Source organism: Gymnogyps californianus, chromosome 5, assembly GCF_018139145.2.
Source record: "Gymnogyps californianus isolate 813 chromosome 5, ASM1813914v2, whole genome shotgun sequence".
Classification (NCBI taxonomy): Eukaryota; Metazoa; Chordata; class Aves; order Accipitriformes; family Cathartidae; genus Gymnogyps; species Gymnogyps californianus.
The window spans coordinates 65,617,398-65,640,933 of NC_059475.1; the positions used below are offsets into that span (position 1 = coordinate 65,617,398).

General features: G+C 52.5%; 1 protein-coding gene across 2 annotated transcripts in view; it reads right to left on the reverse strand.

Moving 5' to 3' along the window:
* DAAM1 (dishevelled associated activator of morphogenesis 1) overlaps positions 1–21,841 on the reverse strand; it is a 100,012-nt gene extending 78,171 nt beyond the window's left edge. For both annotated transcript variants that reach the window (XM_050897251.1, XM_050897252.1), the window contains exons 1-2: positions 21,791–21,841; positions 2,164–2,261 (exon numbers count right to left, since the gene is read on the reverse strand). The gene's annotated coding sequence lies outside the window, so the exon portion shown is untranslated. The remainder of the gene's footprint in view (positions 1–2,163; positions 2,262–21,790) is intronic.
* Positions 21,842–23,536: the final 1,695 nt, after the last annotated feature.

Sequence of the window (23,536 nt, forward strand, 5' to 3'; positions counted from 1 at the left end):
TCCCGGCGTGCAGTGGCCTCTGCGGGAGAGGGGACCCGTGGTAAGTCCCAATTGCTGAGGCTCGCAGCAGCCAGACTGGGACAAGTCAAGGGGTGGGTGGTCTGGAGTGACAAGGAGCTTAGGGAGAACTGGAAGGGGTTTTGAAAGCACATGGCCACCAAGCTGCACCTCCTGTGTCCCAAGGTGGACTTCTAACAGGGGGACGATCTTCAAAGACACATGGGGACAGGAGGTGACTCCCGCCGCAGAAAGGAGAAGAGAGCAACACAGAGCATTCACACGCTCCAAAGCTATTTAAAAGCCAAATGTAGCTCCCTAGTGAATGCTTCATTTAACTAAGCAGCTTCTAAAGCACCAGGCAAACAAGCCACATCATCTCCTCTTCCTCCCAGCATCCACCTCCAAGACGCTGCCCACCTCCCTTCCCCTCTGTTCTTTCACCCTCCTCAACTTCCAGCAGCATTGCTCCTCCTCCCCACCTCTCCCTCTGCCCAAACCAAGCAGATCTGCAAAAGGCTGAGTGAAGCAGGCAGGCACGCACCAGCAGGATGGGGATTAGAGACCCACCACCTCCTCCAGCATCCCTCGCTGTGGCTGGAGGGGCCATGCTGGGCAGGAGCAATGGCCACGCTGCACATCACACATCCCCAGCGCTTTGGGAGGTGTTGTCTGAACCTCCACCAGCTTTCCAGCTGGGTAAATGTCAAGGAAAAAATCAGGTCGACAGCATTCCTTAGGAATATTTCCATCAAATTGGACTTCTCCCACCCCCACGCACAACAGAGCAGAAAGAGCGAGGGCCATCAGCAACCCAGTGCCAGCTGTGACAGTTGCCACGTCGGTCCCAGAGGGGACAGAGGATTTGCTGGCATCTCCCCAAAATGTTGCCTGGGAGCTGGGTGAGGCGGACAGGATGTGGGAAACCTGCCCAGCTTCAGCTCCGCCATGGCAGAGTCCAACGCATGCCCCAATGCAGCGGTTCGTCTTTACTCTCCCCAACAAATGCACAGAGAAGATGGACTTCAACCTTAGCCTCCATGCAAGCACATTTCCCTGGGTCTACTGAAGCCACCAAAGCCCCACAGATCCCAATGGTCTCACCTTGCCCTTGCCCTGGGCTCTAACGAGCTTCTCCCAGGGAGGGGGAGCAAAGCCCCGCTGTGCATCCGTAATCCCCAAGAAGGGCTAACACATAGTTACTGACCTCGAAAATTTATGGTCCCCATCACACGGGAGAGCAGAAGAGCTGATGGTAACGGCTGCTTCTGGATTTAAAAGGATCTAAATCCATCACGGAAGCAGCGTGCACCCCAAACCCTTGCCCCCAGAGTTTGCATGCTGGACACGATAAATGAGGCGGTGAGGGGCAGCTGACGAGCCAGCATCCTGGCACCCAACCCCTACCAACCCCTACCACCCTAGCTCGGGAAGAAAGGGAAACCAAGGGAAAAAAAGCAAATCATTCAGCCCCACAGTGCCATCAGCACAGTGGCCGCCCTCAGCTGCTCTCAGTGATAAATATTGAAGGGAAAACATTGTGTGATTCGTTTAGGTGCCGAGCATGAACCAGGGGTGGGTTCAGCACCACATCTGTCTCGTTGCGAGGCTTTCCAGCCATCCCATCCTCTCCTGCAGTGTTTTTCTGTGTCTTTCTGATCTCCCATGTTAAAGACATAGGACATGTGTGCATCACCGGTCCCCCTTCCCAAACCAAACGTACAAATACAGGCTGAAAAACACCCAATTTCCAATCCTGGCAAACTTGTAGTGGTAACTTATTTCCGAGCATAGCTGTGAATTTTTATAAGGGATACCACTGGGTTAAGGAGTCAAAGGCGTAACTGTACAAGTGAAAGCAAAAGCCCTTTATCTCTATGAAGCCTTTTTTTTTTTCCCCCCTCCTGAAATGACAGGGAGTAACACAGCTCTTGCCAGTTTAGTGGGGTATACATGAAGGCTTGGCTGTAAGCAACCTCATTAAACTGGCTGGGTCGTTAAGCGCCAATCCAAACATGCAGTCCTCTGATCACTGCATGACGGGCTGGGAACCAAAGGCAACTCGCAATTAAACCTGTGACAATCAGGAAAAATCCTTACAAACCCCCTCAAGCAGAATCCACCAACACCATCCCCACCTTCCCCCTTTTTTTTTTATTTACTTACATAAGCGGCATGACAGATAACTTGGAGGAAATCAGATGCTAAATGATTAAGCAACACTTAGGCAGCACTCTGGAAGATAAATACGCCCTTTGGAAACTCTGCAACAAAAACAGAAGGTATAAACAGACAGTAACTAATTATTCTGATTAAATCTTGGAAGACCTGAAATACCCGACTGCAGCAGAACAAAGCCAGTGTGCGCCGGGGCTGCTAGCAAAAATAAGTCACACCCTTTTTTAAAAGAATTCACCCAAATAAACCTAAGTGCTTCTGTGTTGTTTTTGTTTGCGTGCGTGTTTCTTAAGGTCTAGGCTGATAGGAAACCTCCGTCATACCCTGGAGGGATCCCGTCGCCTTCAGCTAAAATTAGACTTCAAGGAAAGCGGGCAAAGGCGGGTGTCTCCAACCTGCGCCGGCACAGCAAGGCTCCCGCCACGTGCTTGAGGAACGGCGCGTCGGGGTTTTTCCTCCCCTCCCATCGAAACCAAAAAGAGAGGGTTTTTTGGATTAAAAGAAACTAAAGAAAATAAATAAATAAGGTATGCTCCTAGGGAGAAAGGAGGGGACAGCAGGTCTACCCGGCTGCCGGGCTCAGAGGGATCCGAGCTGGGACCGGGATGTGGGGAGTTGAGGATGCAGCTGAGCCACAGGGACGGGACGGGACGCGATGCAATGCTTGACCTAGCAGTGAGAGGAACTGGCAAAGCCCACCAGTAGCTCACCCACCATCATGGATGCAGAGTAAGGCACCTGCTTTATCATGGTCCATGACACCAGCACCGGGAGCCTCTGTTACAGCAGACGGCATGCAGAGCAAGACAAGGGGATGTGCTCAGTAGACATTCCCCTACTCTCCTTGCCTTGGAGGAAAACAATGGTTTTCCTCCCCTTCTCTCTGCCCTCCCACCACCACATTAAATGCCAGCAGAGCTCAGGGGAATATTTAATCTCAAACCTCAGTAATCAATCAGTTCACCCTCACGCATGAGAAAGAGTCACAGCAGTAAGCACCAAATCCCATTTCTACCCAGCAATACAATGTTTTAATTACGTATGTAACATTTCCCTTTTAACATAAATCCTGAACAGATCCAGGCAGCCCCCGGGTTGTGGGTGGGGAAGGACACAGTGCCGGGGAAGAACATGGGGACCGGGGGGGAGGAAAGGGAGGAGAAACCATTCTGGCAATTATTTAAAATGACAATTTTATACGGCTGCTCCAGTTTGCCATTGGCACGATGATGCTTTGACCTTGCGTTCGCCATCCCAGAGGATAGGCAGCAGCGTGGCAAGCAACAAGCCCACATCCAGCCCTGCCACCAGAAGCTGCATCAGTTTTATTCCAACATGCCAGCAAGCGTGCAGGAAAATGGGGACAGAAGATGCAAGATGGGCACACGTGGAAAGGCTTCGGCTAGGCTGCGATACAAATAACAGCAACGTAGCCTCTCCACTGGTGCTGTGAGACTTACTCCAAAGCCTGTTCACATCAGAGAGCGCCTTTCTAGCTGGGTTTGAGCAGGTTTGGGATCGTTCTCTGCCAACACTTGTTATTTCCAAGTGCAAGCATGGCCGAACCAGCAGGACCATCACACGGCTGCAAGCGCAACAGGTAGGCAGCTGCGAGCAACATCCCTCCTTCGCCCAACCAGACCAGGCCCAAGTGGCATAGCTCACAAACAGCTATGTTAAAACACATACATATTTTTTTAAATGTAAACATATGCACAGACTTTTCTAATATATAGGAACAAAAGAGGGGACACCCCGCTGAAACCCCATGTGCAGCTCAACTGCTCTCTGCAGCGACGAAGGAAATGAGAAGCAGAGACCAGGCACACACCCACTCGCTGTGGCGTGGTTTGGCTCTGGGAACGTTTCTGGATTCCCCAGCATGAGCTCTGACCTCCAAGAGATGCAAAATGGTCTCAGAGCCACTCTGGAGGAGAAGTGGAGGGGTCCCCGGGGGCTCAGGCGGGCAGGCAGAGTGCGATGGAGAGCCGGGCTCCGGGTGTTCATGAGGACGGCTGACCCCAGTCCATGCCCCATCAGCTCAGAGGTCCTCAAAACACCCATTGTGCCGCAAGTCAGGAACTACCCCAAACCCATCGTGCACAGCAGAAAACAAGGTCCCCTCCCAGGTCTTGGCAATAGGATGAACCCATCTGTGACCATGGCTCCAGCCTCACCAGACAAAGTGCTCGGACAAAGCAAGGGAAACAAGCTCATAATTGGGGGTCTTGGGGTTATCTTTGACTTCTCTATGTGTAGCAGAGCTGTGTTTCTGAACCCTCTTTTTTCAGGCAGATCCTGTGGCAGGCTTTGTAAACACACACGCATCGCTTTCAAAAGGCTCACAAAAGCAGTTTTTGGAAGGGGAGGTGGCGTGGTGCAACAGAAATTTTTCAGTTCCTCTCGACAGGAAACATCATGCGGAGATGTGAAAAGGAAACCCACCTGTAACCAAGACTTCCGCACCATAGTCTCCTTCCAAAGGCCAATGCTCCCTCCCCTCCTTTATTTTTGGCTTCAGTTTCCCCAAGACCTGTAACATCAGGAATTGCCTGGCACAACGGAGAAAGTCCTCAAGCTCCACACACATACCTAGAGGAACTATTCCACTTACACCCTCCTTGATCTCTTTAGCCCACATTGGGAGGTGCACAATTAAGAAGCACCAGGCACCATCAGTCGCCTGCAGCGTGTTCCCAGAGGATGTAGCTGTATCCCCATCCTCTCCCAAAGAGCAGGACTTTGCAGTGTGATTCAGGACAGAGATACTCAGTGCAGTATCTAGAGCAAATTAAACCTCCCAGGCACAGCAGCAAGCATGGATTTATTGATTCATGGAAAATGTCCTTATAAATTACTTCATTCTGATCAACGGGACAAGACAAAACAAGGGCTATCGTCGGCAGTGAGAGACTGCAGCACTATCATTTCATCATTTCAGTCCCACACTCCAGAAGAAACCACTCTGTCAGAGCACACACTTCTAACAGGGCTTCACGAGGCTGGTGGAGGACGATACAGAGGCCAGCATGGATCTGTGCCATGTCTCACCCTGTCCCCACCTCTCTGCCCCACAGCAGGCAAAGCCAATGGATGATTTTTGCAAGCAAGTAGGTGAAAATGCTGCTTGGCATCAGCTTCGCATCCACAGAAGCTCCATCCACACCTGCTTCTTGGCTTGCGTAGGGCTGCAGTTGCCGGGTGCGGTGGGACATGGAGGCTGCTGCCACTGACAGCATCCCGTGCACTGCCCTGGCCATCCCTCCAGGGTCTGCTCACCATGGGGCAGGGAGGTGGGACTGCCTGCCTGGTAAGACATGGCACAGATCCACGCTGACCTCTCCTGCGTTGTCCTCCTCCAGCCTGATGAAGCCACATTAGAAGTGTCTGCTCTGAAAGAGTGACTTCTCCTGGAGTGTTGGACTCCCAAGCATTGCAGCTTGTTAATCTTATCTGTTTCTCTTGATACTGATGGCTTAACGTGCTTTCATCAAGCTCAAACTCCCTCCCAGGGCCACCTGTGGTCTGGACCCAGGATGCTGAGACAAGGCTAAGGCCATTTTCTGCAAGTGTTTGTTCCAGTGCTTAAATGCAGCTCAAAAATAAATAAATATCCAGATGTACCTGTGCATTGTTCTGGATAGCATGCATCTGGCTTTGGCTTCCAGACATGGGCTGTTTGCTGGACTAAGAGCCGTGGGATGCCCACCACCACCCCCCTGACAAAGCGATATACGCTTGCATTTTGTAGCTTCTTGATGAAAAGGTGAGAGGAGCGCTCACATTCCCCAGCACAAAGCATTTCCCCAGCTTTTATGCATGTGCAGCACTTCCATGCACCCTCATCAGTCAAACCAGCCCCGTCAACACCGAGAGCAAGGCCAGGTGCTGCCCTTCCACCGTGGGCTCAGCAGCAGCCCCACTCCCAAACTGCCTTTTGCAGGAGCGGGCACAGCTGATCATGGCTTGAACCACTATTCACAGCTCCAAATTACCTCCTGGGATTACTTCCCAGCATCCCCATCTTCAGATCATCTCCTAGTTTTTAAAATCGGCGCCAATTTGAGACCTAATTTAAAAAATTATCCGTGAAGACGCTGACTCACGTTGTTGGATGCCTCCAGGATGGTACCTGTGGAGGTCTTCTAGGAATGCCTCCACCTCATGTGAACTCCCCCGCTGGTAACATTAAAACTACAATTATCTCTGCAGATTAATAAAGGGTACCGCATCTCTGCCAGCAACCTGAGGCAGGGACTCCTAGCAGCGATGAGTTCAAGTTATCAGGGTGCGCAGGCACACACAGCTGTGTTTGCAGTCCCCATCGCTCACAGTCACCCACGCCCCACCACGCTGCCTCACCCATTCCCCCACACACACCCCATCCCCCCCCGGCACCGATTAGTATTTTGATAAACAAACATGTCTCGTCACATCTATTCACTTAACTCGCCATCGAGGGGTTGCCATTCCCATGCGCATTGGCTTTGCAGAATAAAATGCTAATGGGTTTCGCATCCCCGGTGTGACACCGTCCCTCGCCCCCTCCCAGCCGCAGGGCACGGCTCCCGGCTCCACAGCATCCTTCTGGCTCTGCAGCATCCTTCTGCCTCGTGGACCGGGAACCGCTGCCCTGGATGGACCACCTGCCTCCACCCTGCTATTTGAGGGTGGCAGGGAGAAAACGGCTCCTTTACGTGGTGAGAATTAAAAAAATAAATGGACTTGTATCACTGCAGCGTTTGCAAACATCCCCTCACAGCAGATGAGCTGTCCACGGCACTGGAGGGCACGGGTGATCGAAACGGAGGGTGCCGGCCACTGCTCATAGCTCTTGGGGGCACAATATATAACACCGCGGAGCCCAGAGCTGGGAAGGCTGCAAGCCCCGTCAGCCCTTCCCAGCCCTGGCGAGAGGGAGAGCGAACTATCACGTGTGCTTTCTGCAGGTCCTTACACCCCTGGCTGCTGGGTCCAAGCACTTTCTGGTTGCGCCGTCTCAGAAATCACCCTCACCGTGAGTATCTTTGACGCCAGGCACAGCAGCATCCGAGGACTATCGCTCTCTGCTGCAGTCCTAAAATGAGCTCTGCGCTCTCACCATGGCACGGCTGGTACCCGGACGAGGCAGGTGAGTCCGTGAGCATCGCTGAGCACCAGGTGCTTCCCTTCAGCTGCTGCCCATGCACACCCAAAGCAATACAGAACAGGCACAAATATACCCTTAAAGTCGGTGTCACACCAGAGTGAACCACGAAGGTGTCACGCAGGAACATGCAGCCAGCAAATACCCATTTCTTCGCTCACTGGAAATCATTTAAAATGGCAAAGGGGAAAGGCAAAGCGCGGGGCTGGAGCCAACACCAGCAAATGCTGTGGGGATGAAGGGGCAGAGGGCTGAGGACATGCTACCACCCACCGCGGTTTTCACCCTTGCCAGGGTACCTTCTTCCGACTGTACGAGTGCTGCTCTGCTCCTGAGATACCGGGAAAGCACAAACCGCCCTGCCCTTGGACAGCAGATCTCTGCTTTTCTCAGCTAACAAACTCAGGTGTTACCCCAGAAGCCAAGGAGTTGATCTTTCAAGGGTAAAGCTGATTCCTCCTGCCTTTTATCTAAAATTTGCCTCCCCTCTCCATCTGTAAGCCAAATAAGGGATAAAGCAGGTCAGTGCCTCATTCTTTTAGGTACCATGATGATATATATACGTATTTGGTTTTTTTTAAATTAAAGGGAAACTCATTCACTTAAACACTTCAATCAGCTTAATTATCCCTCTCCGGAAGTTTTTTTTTTTTTTTTAAAAAAACAGATGCAATCAATCATCCCATGGAGGGCAAACACCCATTTCCCCCGGAAGCCCCCACCTCCAGCCATGGCTGCAGCCATCCGGGCTCCTCCCGGCATGCTGGGGCGGAGGAGCGGGAGAGTGCGGTGGGCCGGCACGGCACACCACGCTGCCAACACACAGGCGGATAAGGGGGTTAAATCCAGCTGCTCAAGGATAAGCTGGTCACATACTGCAGATAAGCAAATGGCGAATAGCGGTTTGCCAGCATAGCGGTTTGCCAGCCTACAGCAAATACCGGCATAAGTCACTTGCATGACTGTCACCGGGTATTTAACTCAGAAGTTGCCGATATTGGAGACCCTGAAGCCACATTTTGTTAAAGCTCTCCTGATGAACTGCTTGCTTGGCTATTTTGAAGCCTGCGATAGAGAAGGCTGAAAAGATAAAGCGACTCTTGGCTTTGAGGCTGGCACTCCGGAGAAAACGCAGTAGCGCTTTTTACCTGTTGGGACTTTTTGGTCTTTCGAGGACCCTCATGGGGCCAAACACAGAAGAATCTGAGATGCTGTCACACAAGACAAACCTCGGGAGATAAAGCAACCAGAGACCCACCCAGCAGCTCTGGCAGAGCACCAACACAGACAGACTGGGGTGCAAACAGGCGGCCCCCAACACACACACACTGTCACAACTTGCTGATCTTAATCCCAGGCACATAAATACCCAGGTGGCACCTTTGGACTAATACATTAAATTTCCCCACTGGCATTTAATTTCACTTTTGCCTTCCAACACTAAATCTTCTTCCAGTTGCTGCTCAAGCTGATCAACAGCTTTTTATTCCTTTGCATCCAGAAGTACTGAACTGCTGCCTCTGGGAATTCTGCAAAGATGGAGAGGGCCCTTTTCTCTGTCCTGAAGCCACCAGCCATGCCCAGGTAGCTGCAGCACGCCCACTAAACTTTAAAACCTGTCAGACAATGGAAAGCTTATGGCTACGCTGCAAGACCTAGTGCTTCCAAAATCAGCACTGCCCGAAAACCCAGAGATAGAGATCTCCATGTAGCTGCCTGTTGAGCATCCTGCACCTTGGCCGTGTTCCAGATACAGGTTAGCAGGAGAGAGTAACGTGGGTCTTGGCCACGGGATGCCCCATCCCGCTCTCCTCCCGGCTCCATTCGGAGGCAGCCAGCTGCGTCCCCCGTTAGCATGTTTTGCATAATCAAAATAGGAGTTAGCCTCCGTGACCACCACTCAAAGGGTACATTTAACTCAACTGGAAGACAAAGGACATCGGGTCCACCGCAGATTACATTAGCTGAGCCTGCTTACACCAGGAGCTCCCATCTGCCATTGATCACGCCTCCCACAGATTTATTCCTCCTAGCTCCACGATTTAGTGGACCCCCGAGGAGGAACGGACCTGCTCCATCAAAGCTCTAAAGAGGAAAATACACAGCAAAGAGGTGGTGGAGTGGGTCCAACAGGTTCCCAAAGCCTTGGGCAGGACAGTCTCACAAGGGTTTGTATCACCTGTCTAGACCCCGGAGCCATGGCGCGGGATGAGGTGCAGTCATCTGCTGGTGCTGCATCTCCTTCAGCCCAAAGGGAGGAAGAGGAGGATGGGGGACAATGGGGGACCCCTTCAAACCGCCCCAGAGCCCAGCTCCAGTGTGTCCCCTGCACCCCAGCACAGTATGGGAGGAGGGTGAGGACATTTCCCTCATGGTCTTCAGGACCTCTGCTTCAGATATGCCTCCCAGGAAAATGCTGATTTTTCCTGCCTAATTTCCACTGATAACATTTCATCCCCCATCTTCTTCGCTGCGGTCTCACGCAACTCAAAGACGCGGCCAAAGACGTGGTTATTTTTACATTTTCCTCCTGAGAGATGGTATCTCCACAGGGCACGGCTGCCACGCCATATCAGATCACTGCACCGTGCCAGCTCAGCCCCATGACAGCAGGATGAAGTCTGCAGGAGACCCTGCCACCAGGTATTTTTCTGTCTCGCTGGCATTAAAACTCCCCAGCTTTTCAGTCAAGGGTATCCCAAAAAGCAAAACAGCCCCAGCCCTAAAGGTAGCAAGGTGCCGTCCCACCCCCTCTCTCCCTAGGCCCCCACCCAAGCACCAAGACCATCTTCCAGTCTTCTCAGTTTTGGATTTTTCTGAGGCTTTTGCATTTGTCATGGCACCTGCGAGGCACTTGCCTCACTCGGATCCAGGTCTTTGTGAATCCAGGACTTCCAAGTCGACCCAAATTTCACCCCCACAGGGAGGGACTGGGTTTGGCCATGCCACGATGTCAAGGTCCACAAGATGACCATCCTCCTCAATGTGGCACATGGACTTCAGCACAACACAGAGTTTCTTCAGACCCACATCTCTTATTGGGCACTTTTACACTGGGAGAAGAAAAAAAGCAGCACTACCACAAGTAATCTAAGAGCTTTTGGACTTTAAAGAGCAGGGCAATAGAGAGCAAAACATGGGGCATGCAGGGAGAGGCTAGTTTATACACCCATGGGAGAGAACCAAACGATGCAGGAGGATGGTCTCCTGTGTGCTATGGCGCATCTGCAGCAGCTATGCCCTTGCACGAACACAACATCGCAATCCCACTACCAACACCCCGTAACCCACTGCCAGCAGAGCCCACACTCCTGGCTCAGAGCCGGGGCGGCAGCAGTGGATGGCAGCCAGGAGGGCTGGGATGGGGAAAATGGGATCCTTTCCAACAAAGGGAGCACAGATCGCCCGGTGTTTTCTTTCCCTCCTTCCCTTGAGATCACTCTCCTCACTGTTTGGCCATGACAGAGAAGCCAGACATTCAGGGAAGAAGATATTAAGCTGTGCACTGCTTCTCCATAGTTACTTTACAAAGGTGATCATAACGAATGTTTGCACCCTAGAAGAAATCCCAGTGCCCTTCCCCCACCTACACCTCCGAAAGCAGAGCACAAATCCAGCTGCTCTGCAATCTTATCTTGACACAGAAACAGTCTAGGACAGAGATATAAGGGTTCCCCGAAGGCACGGTTTATTAGAGGCATCTTTATTTAGTTGGTTCTCTTCAAAAACGCCGCACTGAAGTGCCGTTCCCAGACTGGTTTTCATTGCAGCAGCAGCAAACACCACCCAGGCAGGGTCTCCCAGCCTGGCAATGCAAGGTGCCCCCTGGGAAAGTCGCGGGGTTTTCCCAGGCTAAAAAGCAACCCAAGACTAGGGGGATACACCCAGGCCAAGGCACTTTGGGGGACCCGCAGCTGAGAGTCACAGGGAGCTCCCGAACGCGCCCTGGTCTTGCCCCAGGGATGTTAAAGGGATGGGGACCGGCACATTAATGAAGTCCATAGGACGTTCCCTACTTATCCAGCAGCTCTGCCTCCGACCCCATGCTCGCTATCGCAGGGGATTGCACAGTAGCAGCCAAACACATGTAATCCCAGGTTTCAAGAACCAGAGCTACAAAACAACTGCACAAAGAGGCAGCCGTTCGCACGCATCCTGGGGAACCTCCCCGCAACCAACGCCTCTCTATCCAACACGCGATCTTTACATGTTCAGCTATTTTCATCCCACCCCGCTATTAATGGATGCAAAAGGCAGTTGGGTAAGGCGTTTGACAAAAATCTCATTTAGAGATCAAGACAAGCTTAATTGGTTTCTAGCCAGACCTGCACAAAGATGGGTTACTCCACAAATACAGTTGCTAATCTGCCCATTATACTCCCTAAGCTCCCACCAACAAAGAAGAAAATAAAGAAAAGATGCACGAAAGAATGCAGTATTTTGCGAGCATGTTACTTCCAGCGAGTAACACATCAGAAGCGATGAATTCTTCAAGAACAAGGGCTTTGCTTTTCTTTGAAGGAAAAGGATAACCAAGTGGTAAACAAAATAACAACAAAAAGACCTAATGTAGATCAAATCTGCATTCTCCACAGGCAATCCTCATCCATTTCAGGTTCTTGAAGAGCATTTCCAGCAGCTATTGTTTCTGCAGGCAGGCAGAAGCAGGGGAAAAGCTTATGCAGCCGAGGAGACGTCATGTCACAAGTGACGGAGTAGAAAGGATGGAGAGCCTCGTGATTAAAAAGCACAGGACTAAAACCCTGGAGAGCTGAATTCACTTCCTAACTTAGCTGTAAAAAAAAAAAAAAAAAAAAAAAATTAAAAATCACGAGTTTCCTGTGTGATCACATCCTAGATGATTTATTCAAAAACCTGGTGTTGAAAAGCAAGGGAGGGGGCGGAAGCAGGAGGAGGAAGGGGAAGACTCAGTCCTGTGGGCTTTTAATAGGCTTGGGGTTAGACCAGCACTGGCAAGCTGTTAACATCCATCTGCGTTGGGTGCTGCATGACCTGGAGCTGGTGCTGGGAAAGCACCGAGCATCCCACAAGCTCAGGTAAGAGACCACCCTGCTCCTCTGCCTAGACGTGTGGCATAGGCTCACCAACGCCACATCCCCAACAGCAGCATCCTGTAAGCTTCCATAATGTGGAACTCCGAACAGAAACAAAACCACGTGCAAAATGGAAAGGTTAATGATAATTTCCCCTCTTGGAGCTACGGAAGAATTTAGAAACAAGAATATACAGCTGTCTTCCAAACGCAGCGTATTATAAATTAGATGGCAATGCAATTATAGCGCTGCAGAGCCAGCTGCAGCTGCAGCACAGGTAGAGAGGCGATGAAAGGGCCATTTGGTTACAACCTTCTCCCCTTGCGCAACAGCCTGGGACTCCCAGCTCCGGCGCTGGAGGTCTGTTTACTTTCCCGAATTCGAGCCAATTCTGCTCGGTGGGAAGCGCTGCACCCAAGGGAGAGCAGAGCTGCGGATCCTCTGGCAGGACAGAGCCAAATGTAAGGCCAGCCCCAGAAAGGACGGCGGTCCTGTGTTTTGGACCTTTACAACAACATCCCTCAAGCTCCAGAGCACCTTTGCAAGAGCCTTTTGCAGCAGGTGGGTTTGCTATAGGGCAGAGAGCCAGAGAGGTGTTTTTCCAAGACCTTCCTCAACCATGATGGGTGCTCGCAAATCCAAGGCTTACCACAAGCAAAAGGCAGCCCGGTCCCCAGCCTTGGACAAGGGCTGCCAGGCATGGAGATATGGGGCTAGTGCAGTCCCAAAAAGCTGCCATGGGAACCCCAAAGTGAACAGCTTCAAACTTTTACTTTCAACAGCGAGAGAAGCTGTAATTAGCAGCACCGAGTACAGCCCAGAGGCTAGGTACGGACATCCCCGTGACGTTCGCTGACAAGGCAACTGTTGTGTTTTGTTTGGCTTTCCCCCCCGCCCCGGAAAAACAAGCACCCATTTTTCATGGGTATTTCTCCCCCCTCCCCGTGCTGTCTAAAGAGTCGATTTCCCAGAGCAAGAACATGCATCTCAGGATGCACTGTAACAGCCCATTGCCATAGCTGGAGCTCAGCCCTTGGCATCCCCAGGGATGGGTCCCTCCTTAATTGCTCCAATACCCCATGGCATACCAGGGACGCCAGACCCCAAAGACACAGTCTCACCCTGAGTCCCAGCAAAATGAAAGACAACTCTCAGCAAAATGAAAGACGTAGTCCAAAACATGAGGCAAAGGGAAGAAAATGTGGACATGAGGCAACTGAGTTACAGCTGCGAGACACATCATCACCACTGTTTCACGTGTCTCTCACCTAGTTCAGCCTCATCCCCGGTGCAAAGCCAACAGAGCTTCCTCTGATGCAACCACGAGCGATCCTTTGGAAATCCATCCGCTGAGTATTTTGAGGTTAAAGTCCCCTTTACTCTCTTTTTCTCATGCTGAAAGCTGTCACACTATAGGATGGCTTGAAAAGCCAGGGAGATATTGTATTTTATGGATGTAAGGAAAGTCCTGGCATGCCAACTAAGGGAATGGCACAATTTCATGACTACGTAACCCAAATCACAGTCCATCGCACACCACTGCAGTTTGAACACTATGACTGCCGCTGCATCACTTAAGAAATGGCAAATTTTGTTGAACCCAGTGAATGGAAGAGCAGCATTTAATACAAAAGTAAATGTGAGAAAACGATGAGCATAGACTCATTTCCAGCTCCATACCCAAAAGCAAACTGACTGTAGGGATTACAATATTTAGCATGCTCCAAAAATTTTCCTTGACATCTTTTTGCTCCGTATGATGGGTAGAGGTATCTCGTGGCTCCAGAGCCACCAGTTATTTCACATGCAGCTTGCCAGGCAGCACTCTCCACAGAAGATAAAAGGAGCTGGGGTTTATAAATGGATCCAAGTTGTCCCCAAAAAGCCTCCAGCCTCTTTGCAGGATGCCTCCAAAATGCCAGGGCGAGGAGGCAGCACGTGGGCTGAGGTCTCAAAACCAACCTCTTGTACCCAGAGAGCTTTGGGAAGCAAATGGCTTACGTAAAATATCTGTCAGGATACCCGTTTGAAGCGCCGGCTCTTGTAAACAAGGTTGCTCCAGAGGCACTGGGGATTAGCGCAGTTCAAACAGTCCTTGGCTTGACTTACCAGAGCACCCAGGAACAGATTTGCAAGTTCAGCTTTTCTCCTGCCTGACACTCGCCTGGCACCACCGAGCAACACCCAGGCTCCCGACAGCCTTAACCCTGCCGACTCCCGCACACGGAGGCTGAGAATCAGGGATGGGGATGGGAGAAGCCCTGTGCTTGACCACAGGACTTGATGGAAGAAGGAAACCCAAGGCGGCATCACCGTGGGGCTGCTCTTCTCCCTTGCAGCTGGAGGAGGTCCAACACCAGGCTGTCCGCAAGCAAGCTGGGCGAGTGTCCCTTGGAAGAGGAACGGCAGCCGAAAGTTATGCATGGGATATGCAAGAACGGTGCCAAGCAAAACAGGGCAGCTGAAAATCACCATGCATCTGAAAGGCTTAACCTGATATTAAGGCAGAGAGCAGGCTCTCTTCCCTGCACTGGGCACACAGCCGCAGCCAAGACACTCCTAGCGCCTTGGGGGCAAAGGGAAGAAAACCTCAGCAAATGAAGAGGCCTTTGCATGCAATTTCTGTGAAAGTCGAGCACGGTGAGGGTATCCACCTTCCCAGCCGTATCTCCCCCGTCCTCAGCTCTCGCTTGGACGAGAAGGTGCTGCGGTTTCCAGGAGCAGCAGCATGAAGGAATGGGAGCGCAAAAGGGGCCTGGCAGCCTCGGGAGAGAAAGCTTTACACAAACAGATTTTCAGTCGCTTACATCCACACAAGCATCCTTGAAGGAAACAGCTGCACCGGACCTCAGCTGCCGCAGACTCTCCAGGATGGCACACAAGAGTTCACAGCTCCTCCAAACACCGTTCATTTAGAAGATGCTGAGGCCAAGGCAAGGAACAGGCACCCAGAAAAAAAAAAAAATATCTCATGACTAGGTGAAAGTCAGATGGACATGTGGCTCCAGAGAGCCACCTTGGAAAGGTCTGCACAAAAGAAACACCCAGGAGCTGCAGCGGGGCAGACCCACCACAGCCTAAGCTAAATGTCATGCAACACATCTGAGCCAGAAAACATCCCGGCTGCGCTGCCTCCACGGTCGTGCCATAGCAAGCAATTCATCTCGCTTGTTTGGGGTGGGCGAAGTGGTGTCCGGACTGTTCCTCCATCCTTCTCCTCCCTGCTGGAACTGGGAGCAAGACCTGCTGCTAGCAGAGGTTGCGCATAACAGGCACCAAGCTGCTAGGACATCACCTGAGCAGCATAAAACGCGGTGGGTCTTTCCACCACCCTGACCCACTGCGCTCTCCCTCTTACACCCCAGACCTGAGCGACTGCAGGTCCCACCCCAGAACGATGCCCCTCTGCATCCCCCATTCTCACACTCCAGTTTTGATTTTTAGGACAAGTACTACCCTCTCCTCCTGGCCCAAGCGGTACAAAGCTGGCTCCCAAGTGCAGAGCACAGCCCCAGCTCCTTTGCCCTGCAGCCTCGGGGTACAGGCAGTTTTGCTCTTGTTCAAAAACGGTGCATGCACTTTCCTGCTTGTTGATAGTCTACCCTCAAACACTCAACCCTAAAATCTCTGAGGATGCCCTGCTTGCTAGAAGGGCCTCCACCAGGAAGGCAAGCTGATCCTCACTCCTGCAAAGCACTGAAGGAACCAATGCCCTGCAGGGCCTTCCCCAAAAGCTGCCAAGCTCCGTAGCAAAGTTTTGCATATTGGTACAGAGCCCAACTGCTGGTGTTTCATGCAACGCCCCCCCCCCAAGTCAGCCTCTGAATGACACAATTTCGAATTGCCTTCCTCCTGCCATAGTGCCCCAGGGCAGGATCTGCCAGCAGCCCAGCCCACTGCCACGAAGAGACTGGCATGAAAGCCCCACATGAAAGACGAGCAGCGGGGAGCAGCGGGGAGCAACGAACACCTGGAGATCCCACTGTGTTTTCCTCTGCTCTCCTGAGGATGGGCACAGGCCAGATGAATTAACTGCGTCCTTCCCCTCTCCTTATCTCACCAGTGTCTGGCTGCTGCCAGGTTGCTTTGAGCTTTGGCATGGCTGCTTTCCACCCAGGGCCCGTGCAAGAAGGGATGAGGAGCCTCAGTGCAAAACTCCTGGCAACAGCCCAAATCCAGAGGTTGGGAATTGGGTCACTGGGTTCAGCTTCTGAAAACTGTCCCTTCAGGAGGGGTAGTAAAAGCAGGAACAGTCGCCTTCACCACTGAAGCCAGAGCCAAACACTTCTGCTGCTCCTCCACCACACCTTCCACACATTATTTCATCCACCCTCTTGTAAAAACACTCACACATTCATGGGGCAGCCTGGAAAGGGACAGCCCTGACTTCCAGGCAGTGAAGCTGCATGCACAGGGAAGACATGATTCAGGTAAGCAGCACGTAGCTGAAAGCACATCGCTATGCAATGCTCACCTGTAGGAATGCAGAAGACAAAACATGAAGCCACTTGTCTGGCAAGGCGAATAACCCTTCAATCATCCGCCAGGCCCTGCAAGCGCCAGGGAGCTTGGTGCTCTGGGTTGAGAAAGATGAGGATGCCTCCAACCAGCAACGTACCACCTCTTACTAACCGCACTGCAGACGCGCTGCTGTATTTCCTCAGTGCTGAGTCCAGAAAAGTTCAGCGAGAGCGCTCCAAAACGACGTAAAAGAAAAATCCAAACAGCAGCGAAGCAACTGGCATGGCCTCCAGGAAGAGACGAGGCATGAAGAGCAACCCTGCTCCAGTGGTTTGACACGTTAGCACCAGTCAGCACTGCCGTGGTGGGGGAGAACATGCTCATCCACCAACACTGCCCTTGCAGTGGGTCAAGGCAATGTTTTGAACACAAAGACTCTCAAGGCAACTCAGTCCATGAGGAGTAATATATTGAGTAATTTATTGAGTCACGATAATACTGACTCATCAATGACTGTCACTAGATTAGGCCATCCCGTCCATTTGGCTGATTTAGTAAGAGGCCAGGAGCGACCTCCTCGCCCCAGGTGCCCCAAGCAGCACAAACCTCTTCCATTTAGCAAATTCACAACAAACTCCCCCAAAGGGCTGGAGGTGAACGCAGGAGGGAGCACGAACAGGACAGGGTGATCAGAGATTCATGCGGAGCGCACAGAGGTTGCTCCAGACCTGGGCACAGCGTGGGACGGGATGCCCTTCGCAATGACCCCACCCAACTTTACCACAAGGAAAACATGGGCCAGATGTTCAGACAACTTCACACGCTAATTTGGTTAATTTGCTATAATTCAGGTGGCTGGTGCTCAGGCCACACCAATCATGAAACAAAGCACTGTCAGCTCAGGTCATGAAACTCTCCAGTCAACTAACCACGTCTTCATGGTGTGCCAGGCCGCTTCTTTCATCTCCACCTCCTTTGGTTTTCTTCTCAGCGGCCACAAAGATTTGAAAGCTTTATGACTCACTGAGCTGAGATTTTCTACGCTACCCCAGAACTCCTGGTTCTTCAGTGTATTCCAAAACATTACAACACGTCATGAGGACAGGAGATACCAAGCGCAAATGATCTCCTGAGAGGGCAGGAGGGTAAAAAGGCATCAGCACAGCCTTCCTCCCAACCCAGCTCAGGTTGAAGAAGTGGTGGGGGGAAAGAAGAATCAAAGGCAAACAGCAAATCACACCCAGCATCTTGCAAGGCGCTGATGACCCTCTATTTTTTACATTAAATAGAAAGTTGGAAATAATGTTGTGAAGGGTGAGGGAGCCAATGCAATATGCAGAAAAGCTTCTGCTGGCATATTTAACTTCTTTCCAACCCTTTACCAGTTGTTTCTCTCATCCTCTAGTATGGTAAACACATAGAGTAAGTAAATCTATATGGCTTAGCATCTAGATTAACCAACACATAAGTCAGGATCTGACATTCAGTATTTCTTCCCCAATTTACAGCCCTTTGTTCAGATCACCTCTTTTTTCAGCACAGCACTGACGTCTGTTGTGGTACAGGAGTGAAAAGTACACATATGATTATCTTAAAAGGGGGGAAAAAAATCAATATGGACATGATTTGAATTTTACAGCATTCGGCTGCCACGACTTGCAAATAAACAGCTGTCCCAGCAGGTCCATGCAAGCTTAACAGCACAGCAGTAAAATGCAAGATTTTTCTTCCCCTTTTAAAAGAGTTTTACTTATATAAAAAACATGTATTTTTTTAAAAAAAAATCACAGGCTGAGGAATCGTAGTTAGGTCACACTCAATTCCAGCAGAACAAGCGCATCCTGCTTCACATGGCCTCACCAGTCACTCCACAGCAGTGGCAGCTTTCTGAAGCCAAGTTAAGATATTTAATTACCAGCATCAAGTCAGAAACCAAAGCGTCCAACAAAATCCTCATTTGTGAGCAAAGCCCGCAGAAATGTCGTTGAGCAGGCTTTGGCAATCTCCAAAGCTGACAGCTGGATGCCCTGGCTTATCGACTGCTAGAGCACATGAAAAAAAAAGCTCTGAATACTTGCAGTGCCGAGCAAGCCTTCAAGGCAGCCCCGCCAGCCTCTTAAAAAGGCTCACATAAATAGGCAAGCTTCATTTATTAATACTTCAGAGATAAAAGTGGCCATGTAGGAGCAGTTCAGTGCATATCTGTACAGCAGGAGGATGGGCAGAAGACCACCCGCTCTGGGGGGTGCATCTATCAGCATCCCCAGCCAGTTCAGGTTAATAAATGCAGCTGGTATGTTTGCTACCTGTGCATGTGGTGGGCTGCTGTAAGCGCATCAGCCAAAGACCTTCAGGTAGTGACCCAGCGCCAATGGTCAATGCCTGCAAACTGCAAAGCAGGAGGATGGAGTGAGAGGAGACACGCTCCTGGCCAGCAAACAATATTTGCAAGGAGCCCGGCCACCCAACAGCTCCGTGCCTCCCCTGTGCTGGGTTCCTCAGCTGTGACAATGACAGCACAGGAGAAGAGGGGGAAGAAACCAAAACAAAGCACAGAAGCAAAGGGAGATAAACGTGACCCAGTTAGTCCAACTGTCCCCAGCTCCTGCCTATCCTCAGCGGGAGGGCTCATATGGGACTGGAGGAGCCAGGCTGCCGCTGCTGTCCCTTTCCTGCTCCGTCCCGCAGCCCTGCTGCAAACAAAGGGTCAGATAAGGAACCAGCTCAGGTCAAGACCGGTTTGACTCCGTTTCAAGCCCAGAGGAGTGGATTCGGTGCTGATTTTACACCTCACCCATCCTGTTTGCCTCCCTGGGGCGGAGGCCAGGACAGAGTAGTGTGCATGCCTGACTGGCTGGACCCAAAAACCCCGGGGCCGTGGCAGGGGCACCACCCGGCAGAGCCACACGCCAGCAGAGAGCTGGCCGGAGCCAGGAAGCATCAGTGCTTCCTGCTGTCCCGGTGTCACACGTCGGGCAGTCCGAGATCGCGGACTTTGGCTTTTGCTTCCTGCTCCTGACGGAGCAGGGGCAGGTCCCGCCGTACAGCCACAGGGAGAGCAAGGCGAGTCACTCATTAATCGAGAAACAGCAAGGTGGATGCCCGACCTGCTGGGCTTGGGGGGCAATGCACGGTGAAATGAACCCCAGAGCCCACAGAAAAAGGTTTGGACGCTGCAGGACCCATTTACTCCTGGTGGGACAGAAAGAGGGGCAGGCGGGGAATGCTGATGGCTTTGGCATACATCGTTTTCAGCAAGGGAGGATAACAAGGTTGCATTGCAGTTCACCACGGTGGCCTTAATACACACCACCACTCGATTTTGTATGCAGTATCAGAATCGACCTCTAGAGAGGGAAAAAAAAAATGAAAAAGCCTTGTTCTGCCATCCCTCTTGGTGCAGCTGGGAGAAGCCGGCTGGTTGTACAATGCTGAGTGTCTGCAGTGCTCGGGCCTGGCCGAAACCACCGGCGCAGCCCGTGCCCACGGGCTCCCCTCGCCGCAGCACCTGGCAAAGGCGTCTTGGCCATGCCCTGTGATCTCCCACCTGCCTCTGATTTCCGGGGGGAGCTCCTCGCCCCCGGTTTGGCAGCGCACAGCCCCGTCAGTTCAAGCAGCTTTTGTCAGGAGGAGAATTATCATCGGTTTTTGCCTTAAATTAACACTGATCACTTAAAGATGCAGCAAGCCTGTTTCACACAGGCGCTGACACACGAGGCAGCACAGCTGTCCGCAAGTGGTGTGGACCCCAAGGATGAAACCCCACTGTTAATACTGATGACTTTGTGACAAGCAAGTCAAGATCAGGCAGGATCCAAACACCGCCATCGCACACCAATGGCAGCGGGTGCCAACCCCCAAGGCTCGCATGCAGCAAGGGCATTGTCCTTCCTCCATGCAGGGCCCCTGACCTCAATCTCCCCGAATTTCCAGCCTGGTGCGGCCAGTGACAGACCCAACCTTCCTGTCTGGCAGCTCTCCGGCTGGTGCCCGAAGCACAAACCCTCTCGTCCTCTGCCACTGATGCAGCCGTAGCCCAACACCAAGACATGCCGAAATCCTACTCCCACCCTAGCTCCCACATCAGAGCATTGGGCTGAACCAGAGCACGCCCGCAGCAAGGTGTTTTACACCAGCGCTGGTGGCTCAGCACGCACAGGCGATTAGGCAGCCCCAAATTGCTGTGCCTGGTGGGGAGGCATTGGGGGGGGGATGGGCAGAGACCCCCCCCCAAAACCCGCTTTGCTCAGCCGGGGGAACCCCATCCCTGGGGCTCTGCGGGTAAGTGGGGGGGTCACATCCTGCCCCTGCGGGGCCCAAGCCCAGTTTGGGAGCTGCCGCAGGGGTGGGAGCCGCCGTGCCAGCAGGAGCCGGGGACAAGCAGCCCTCGGAGGCGTTGCCATGGAGAAGGCAGCACAGCAGCATCCCGCATCCCACGCCCGCGGGTGGGCGCCCCCTGCCCGGCGTTCACAGGGGCGGACACCGCCCGGGCACGGCGGCGGGGCCCCACTCCCCGCCACCCCACCCAGGCCACACCGGGGCCGGAGGGCACGCCAAGCCCCGCGGGACCGCAGACCCAGGATACCGGGGGGTGGGGGGGGGGGGTGGGGGGGGAGGAGGTGGGCGCCGCGGGCCCCGCCGCGCCCCGCCCGAGGGGACAACCCCACGCAGCGCCCCGGGTTGGGGCGTGGGCTCGGCTCCCGCCCTCCCCACCTGCCCCCACGGCGGGGGAAAGGCAGCCCCCGAGCGCAGAGAAGCCCCGGCCCTCCACCCCGCTGCCGGCGCACCCGACCCCCCCCGGCACGGCCAGCGCCCCCGGGGCACGGGAGAAAGGCAACCCCCCCCCCCCCCCGCCAAAAAGAACCCAGCCGAAAGGGAAGGGAAGGGGAGGAGAAGAGAGGAGAGGCGACAGGCGAGCGGCGGCAGAGCCGCTGCCCAGGCGCGGTGGACTCACCCCGCGGGCGCGGACCGCCGTACCTGCCGGCGCGGCGCGGCGCTGCGCTGCGCGGCGCGGAGCCCGCCCGGCCCCTGCCCACAATGGGCCGCGGCCGCCCCGCCCCGCCCCGCCCCGCCCGCACGGCCCGGCCCCGCCCCGCCCCGCGCGCTGACGTCACCCCCCCTCGCCGCCACGCCCCCTCCCGCCGCCGCCGGGAGTTGTAGTGAAGCACGGGCAGCGCCATTGGGACGGCGGTGCCGGTGTCCGTATCGAGGGGTACCGCACCGGACGACGGCCTTGGGCTGAGCAGGAGGCACGGTGCGGGTCTGCCGGCGTTGCTTGCGCTGCAGAGGAACGGCAGGCCCTCTCCTGGAGGCGGGATGGGAGCAGGGCGAGGAGGGTCCAGCTCCCACGCAGACGAGCGATGAAGATAAAATTTCATCCGACTGGCGACGTGGGTGATCACGGACACGCGGGATCAGCGTCCCAGCTGCCTGACAAATTTCTCCCAAGCTACAACATTCTCCGCTTGTCAGCTCGGATTTAAGAAATCAATTTTCCAGGGGTTCCCATTTCACGTGAATCAGAGCAGCAATCTGATATATGGTTGGGTTTCCACATGCACTGCAATAACCTCGTTGCATGAGATAAGACTGTGGGCTTCATGCACAAGGAGCAGTTATTGCTTTTGGTGCAAATCAAAACTCCAGATCAAATTAATAGCGTGTAACATTTTAGCTTAAGTAAACATTTTTTTTTCTGGATAAGAGGGCAAGCTATTTACATCTTGTACGGATTTTTTTCTCAGCAACAACCGTATGGGAAGGTCTGAAAGGCTGGAAGGGATTTACAGGGATTGTTTTTCATATGGAGCCCACAAAAATTGATACAGAGACAAAGGAAGAGCAAATGATGGGAAAGTAAAGAAAGGGGAGTTGATACCAAAGTATGGAACAAAATGTAATGTGAGAACCGAGATAGGTTATACACAGCCGTCCAGACTCCTAGGTGGCATTCTGTATGAGGGAGAGAAACAGAAATGTATGTATGTGTAGAGTCCATGCAAGTGCTAGACAGGTTAAGCACCTACAGGCCTGACACAGGCTTTTTCTGCCCATCTTATCTCCATCACAGGATTTGATCTGCAAAATAAAACCAGGGTCGGACCCATAGAGTTTCAACCCATCCTATATGGTTTCAGTCCCAAACCCCACACTTCATACTAAAATCCGTGTTCCAAACAAGTGGTTTATACCATCCCTGGAGGAAAATGCGAAAGAGTCTCAGGAATCATATGCCCATTAGAGAAATTTGCTAAGACGTCAGCTGAACTGTTTTGTTTTTAAGGCAAGAAGGTATATTTTACCTCAACAAAGCCACAGTTCCATAAAGTGGATATTCTCTTCCTTCTCACCATGCCCAGTCCTTTTCCTAACCTTTTCCGGTCTCCTGTAGTAATGAGCTCCGCAGGATAACTGTGACTTGCCAGGGAAAAACTATTTCACTTTACTGGTTGTGAATTTCAAAGTCATCCCAATTCCCTGTTACTGGGCTGGGTTCACTTCTGAGCTTTTTTAAATCGCTCTTCACAGCCTAGCCTTTGGCAAAAAACCACCAGCCCTTGAGCTGCCATCATAAGAATGAATCTTTCAGCAGGGAATCCATCCTGCACCTTCCTGGAAACTAGTCAATACTCTGAAAACTGAAATAACCCCTTCTGAAACCATCGACTCCTTTCTATAGACATACTTGTCTTGCCAAGGA